Below are 5,793 nucleotides of genomic sequence, written 5' to 3'. Positions count from 1 at the left end.
TTTGTTTTGTTCCTGATCTTAGGGAAAAGTTTTTAGTTTTTCATCTTTTAGTGTGAGGGTAGCTGTGGGCCTGTCATGTATGACTTTTATTATGTTGAGGTACATTCCCTTTGTACCTACTTTACTGAGAGTTTTGATCATAAGTGGATGTTGAATATTGCCAAGTGCATTTTTTTCTGCATCTATTGAAATGATTATGTAATTCTTATTCTCATTTTGTTTGTGTGGTATATTGCTTTGATTGACTTGCTAACGTTGAACTTTTTTTTTTTTTAGGGCTGCATGTGCGATTTATGTAAGTTCCCAGGCTAGGGCTCTAATCGGAGCTACAGCTGCTGTCTTACACCACAGCCACAGCAACACCAGATCTGAGCCATATCTGCAACCTACACCACAGCTCATGGCAATGCCAGATCCTTAACCCACTGAGCGAGGCCAGGGATTGAACCCCCATCCACATGGATTCTAGTCAGGTATGTTACCGCTAAGCCACAAAGGGAACTCCCTTTTTTTCTTTTTTTGGAACAATTCTTGCACCCTGGAATAAATTCCATTTGATCGTGGTGTATGATCCACTGAATGTATTGTTGAATTTGGTTTGCTATTATTCTGTTAAGGATGTTTGCATCTATGTTTATTAGGGATACTGGCCTTTAATTTTCTTTCTTTCTTTTTTTTTTATGTTTTTGTCTGGCTTTGTATCAGGGTAATGAGGCACTCAAAATAAGGTTAGAAATGTTCCCTCCTCTTCAAATTTTTGGAAGAGTTTGAGAAGGATAGGTATTAAATTTTTAAGTGTTTTGTACAATAAACCAGTCAAGCCATCTTGTCTTGGACTTTTGTGTGTTGGGAGGTTTTAAATCATGGATTCAATATCCTTTCTAGAAATTGGTCTATTCAGATTTTCTGTTTTTTCTCATTCAATCTCGGAAGGTTCTAGGAGTTTATTTTTTCTAGGTTGTTCAATTTGTTGGTGTATAATTGTCCATAGTGGTCTCCTGTGCGCCTTTGTATTTCTATGATATCAGCTGTAATTTCCCCTCTTTTCTGATTTTATTTATTTGAGACCTCTCTTTTTGCTTGGTGAGTCTAACCAGTTTTTACCAATTTGGTTTACCTTTTCAAAGAACCAGCTTAGTTTTATTGATCTTTTCTATTGCCTTTTTAGTTTCTATTTCATTTATTTCTACTCTGTTATTTGCTTTGTTTGTTTTTCTGTTTCTAGTTCTAGATGGAAAGTTAGGTTGTTTATTGGAGATTTTTCTTATTTCTTGAGGCAGGCCTGTGTTGCTCTGAACTTTCCCTCGTAGAACTGCTTTTGTTGCATCCCACAGAATTTGGTAAGTTGTATTTCCATTTTCATTTGCCTCAAGTGTTTTTTATTATTTATTTATTTATTTGTCTTTTTTGGGGCTGCGCCAGCTGCATATGGAGGTTCCAAGGCTAGGGGTCTAATTGGAGCTACAGCCACAGCAACACCAGTTCTGAGCTGAGTCTGTAACCTACACCACAGCTCATGGCAACACTGGATCCTTAACCCACTGAGTGAGGCCAGGGATTGAACCCGCAACCTCATGGTTCCTAGTTGGATTCATTTCTGCTGTGCCACAATGGGAACTCCTCAAGTATTTTTAAAATTTCTCCTTTTATTTCTTCATTTACCCATTGGTTGTTCAGTAACTTGTTTAATCTCCACAAATTTGTGATTTTTCTAGTTCTCTGCTTGTAATTGATTCTGGTTTCATATTATTGAGATTGAGAAACATGCTGGATGTGATTTTTTCTGCATTTTTTTTGCACCTAACATATGATCTACCCTGGAGAATATTCCATGTGCATTTGAGAAGAGTGTGTATTTCATGGCTTTTGGATAGAATGTTCTGCATATATCTCTTTCTCTGTATATCTATCAAGTACATATGGTCTCATGTACTGTTTAAAGCTGATGTTGCCTTATTGATTTTCTGTTTGGATGATCTATTTATTCATTGGTTACCACGAGATTCACATACTGTTATATGTTATGTATTAATCTCATGGTAACCAATGAATAAATAAGTTATATATATAATATATATGTCATATCTAAAAGTTATGTACATAATAGACTGTTATGTAACAGTCTATTTTAAATTGGTAGCAACTTAAGTTTGAATGAATTCTAAAACTCTATACTTTTACCAGCCCTCTCCACCTTTTATGTTTTCGATGTTATGTTTACATCATTTTATTTTATGTATCCCTTAACTTATTATTGTAGTTATAGTTATTTTTACTACTTTTGTCTTTTAACCTTCATACTGGCTTTATAAATGCTTGACCTACTACCTTTATGTTGTATTTACCTTTACCTATGAGATTTACACTTTCATACATTTTCTTGTTAATAATTAATGCCCTTTATTTTCAGCTTGAAGAAATTCCTTTAGCATTTCTTGTAAGGCAGATTAAGTGGTGATGAATTCCTTTAACTTTTCCTTTTCTCAAAACCTCTTTGTCTCTTCTTTGATTCTGCGTGATAACCTTGCCATATAGAGTTTTTGGTTGGAGTTTTTGCCCTTTTAGCATTTTGAATATATCATGTCATTTCCTTCTGGCCTGTAAAGTTCCTGCTGAAAAATCTTCTGAAAATCTTATGGGGGTTCCCTTGTATATAACATTTTTTTTTCTCTTGTTGTTTTAAGATTCTCTTTCTATCTTTAATTTTTGATGTTTTTATTGTAATGTGTCTTGATATGGATCTTTTTAGGATGATTTTTTTCTTGGAACTCTTTGGATGTCAGTTTTCTACCCTAGGTTAGGGACATTTTCAGCCTTCATTTCTTCAAATAAATTTTCTGTACCTTCTTCTCTCTTTTCCTTCATGGACTCCTATAATGCAAATGTTATTTCACTTGATTTTGTCCACTAGGCCCCTTAAGATATCTTCACTTTTTAAAATTATTATTATTTATTTTTCTTGCTGCTCTGTTGGGTGAGGTCCACTTCCTTATATTTTAGGTCACTTATCCTTTCTGTTAATCCTTTCAGTTGCTTCATCTAGTCCACTGTTGAATCTCTAGTGTATTTTTTCAGTTTAGTTATTGTATCCTTCAGTTCTGTGACTTCTATTTGGTACTTTCTTATACTTTCTATATCTTTGTTGAAGTTCTCACTCTTCTCATCCATTCTTTTCCCAAGTTTCCTGAGTCTTTTTGTAAAAATTACTGTAAACTCTGTATCAGGTAAGTTACTTATCTCCACTTCATTAAGGTTTTTTCTTAGGTTTTATTTTGTTCTTTCCACTGAAACATATTCCTCTGTTTCCTCATTTTGCTTGACTCTGGTCTGTTTCTGTGTATTAGGTAAAATACGTATCTCTCCCAGTCTTGAAGGAGTGGCCTTGCAGAGAAGAACCTTATATTTCAACCTTGCCCTAGCTCTTGGTTGTCTCTTGAATCTTTGTGATTGTCTAAGTAGCCTGATTTGTTCTTGATAGGTCCCGGTTGTTGAAGGTGTGCCAAGACCTGTCAGTGTTCTAAAAGAAGGATCTCAGTCAGCACCTAGTTTCAAGCTGATTAGAAGCCAGACCATCAGGCAGCAGCTTTTAAAGTATGCTAATATATATTCTCCTGCGGGACTGTAATCATAAGTCTTGCTGGCCTGGGGTGGTAAGTCCGTGTGATCTGGTGTCCTCTGGGTAACACTTAAAAAATCAAGGCTTCAGACAAGTGTATAAGCTCTTAGAGGTACCAGCGAACTATAATGAGGCCAAGGGAGAGCACGTCAGTGTTCCCCTGCATTTCCTGGCAGCACCTCTGTTCCTTCTAGATGCATGGCAAACCTGAAACCTGCCCCTCAGGCTGAAGCTCCAGGACAAGTAAATAGGCCTTTTTCACAGAAAGACTGGGGGTGTGTTTCAGTCTGTTGTGTGTGCTGTGCCCTGGGGGCAGTAGCCTGCCAAGAACTGTCTTTCTGATTGTTACAGAGAGTCCTGTGGGGCTCAGGAACACAATCTCTCCTGGCCACCAAAGCCAGGCGATCAATGGGCGTCCCTTGTGTGAACTGTGTGTGTCGTCGGCTTTCACGAGTTAGTGGGAGAGCCCAGGGCTGGGCCACACGTGCTAGCTTTTGTAGGACTTCTGGAGAGAGAGAGAGAGCACAGGGTCAGGGTGTGCCTGCTGGCACTATTCAGGGTAGAGGGAGAGAACAAATGCTGCCCGCCAGTGCCTCCATCCCCATAGAGAGTCCCAATAGGCCTCTGCGATGCTGGCAGGTGATTTACGATTATCAAATGAATCGCCTTCCTGTATAGTCTAGGCACTTTTCAAACTGCTGCTTCTGCGCTGGTCCCTGGGGAGAGTGAGTCTGTGTGTGAGCCCTTTAGGGGAAATATCTCAACTTCCTACAACTTTGCTTTTTCAAAGCCAGGCATTTTAGGGGCTCATGTCTCCATTGCAGGGCCCAAAACTTAGGGTACCTGAGGTGGGGCATGAACCGCCTGTTCCTCAGAGAGAAGCTCCAGATATGTGAGATCCCTCCTGACTAGGTTGCCAAGCTGGGCATCGGCTTCTTGGAAAGACTGTATTTTTGCCTCTCCTACCCATCTCAATGTAGACCTTTTGCTCTTTGTTGTGAAGCAACTGTTTCAGGTTTTTTTCAGAGGATATTTTTCCATGTGTAGTTGTAGATTTGGTGTGTCCATGGGTAGAGCTGAATTCAGGATCTTCCTATGCTTCCGTCTTCAAAGCCTGTCATTTTAAACACTGTATTATTGAGCTCACCATATAAAGCTCTTAGAAATTAAAATTTCTTTATCAAATACCAGTATAAATAGCCAAGGTATAATTGGGTAGGAAGTTGGGATGAAAGAATAGGTTTATGTCAAATAAGGCAAATTTTAAAAAAAACCGTCTGCTCTTTGCTCAGGCCTTTGGCACTAGCAGGATGAGCAAGTGTCCTGGTCTTTGTACTGACGGGAAGCTCTGGGGCCACAGATGGGATCAGAGGTGTCATGATAAACAGTACAAGAAAGCTCATTTAGGAACAATCCTGAAGGCCAGCCCTTTTGGAGCTGATTTTCATGCAAGGGGCACTGTCCTGGAAAAAGTAAGGGTAGAAGTCAGTCAAATTTTGCCATCAGAATGTGTGTTAGGATGCAGCTGACAAACACATTTATCGAGAGTGGCAAAAACAGAGTTCCTGCTGTGGTACAGTGGGTTAAGAATCCAACTGCAATTAAAAAAAAAAAAAAAGAATCCAGCTGCAGGGGCTTGGGTCTCTGTGAAGGCATGGGTTCAATCTACGACCCCGCACAGTGGGTCAAACTATCCAGATTTAATCCCTGGCCTGGGAACTTCTATATGCTGCAGGTGTGGCCATTAAAAAACAAAGTGAAAAAAAAAGAGGCAAAAATATCACAGACTTTTTACCCAATAGTGGTTGCTTAAATTTTATTGAGGAATATGGTGAAGGTCTGGTTGCTGGATTTGGTTGCAAAGGTCATGCTGTTGATGGCATTCCTAGAGTTTGCTTTAAGGCTGTCTAATTTGCCAATTTCTCTCTTTTGGCCTTCTGTGAAGGCAAGAAGGAAAGACTGAGATCATAAGTTTTGATGGTGAAAACATGGTAGTAGTACATTTTCAGATGCCCCCAACCCTGCCCCCCACACTTCCTATATCAATTTATAATTAAAAATTTATTTATTATTTTTTATTTTTTTGTTTTTCTAGGGTCACACCTGCAGCATATGGAGGTTCCCAGGCTAGGGGTTTAATTGGAGCTGTAGCCACTGGCCTACACCAGAGGCACAAC

The 5,793-nt window shown here is 39.0% G+C and overlaps 1 pseudogene; it reads left to right on the top strand.

Annotated features, from left to right (window-relative positions):
• The first annotated feature begins 4,306 nt into the window (after positions 1–4,306).
• Positions 4,307–5,587, top strand: LOC125122147 (40S ribosomal protein S23-like; annotated as a pseudogene).
• Positions 5,588–5,793: the final 206 nt, after the last annotated feature.

Source organism: Phacochoerus africanus, chromosome 3, assembly GCF_016906955.1.
Source record: "Phacochoerus africanus isolate WHEZ1 chromosome 3, ROS_Pafr_v1, whole genome shotgun sequence".
Taxonomy (NCBI): domain Eukaryota; kingdom Metazoa; phylum Chordata; class Mammalia; order Artiodactyla; family Suidae; genus Phacochoerus; species Phacochoerus africanus.
The sequence above is the reverse complement of the archived record's forward strand: the minus strand, read 5'-3'. Positions and strand labels throughout refer to the sequence as shown.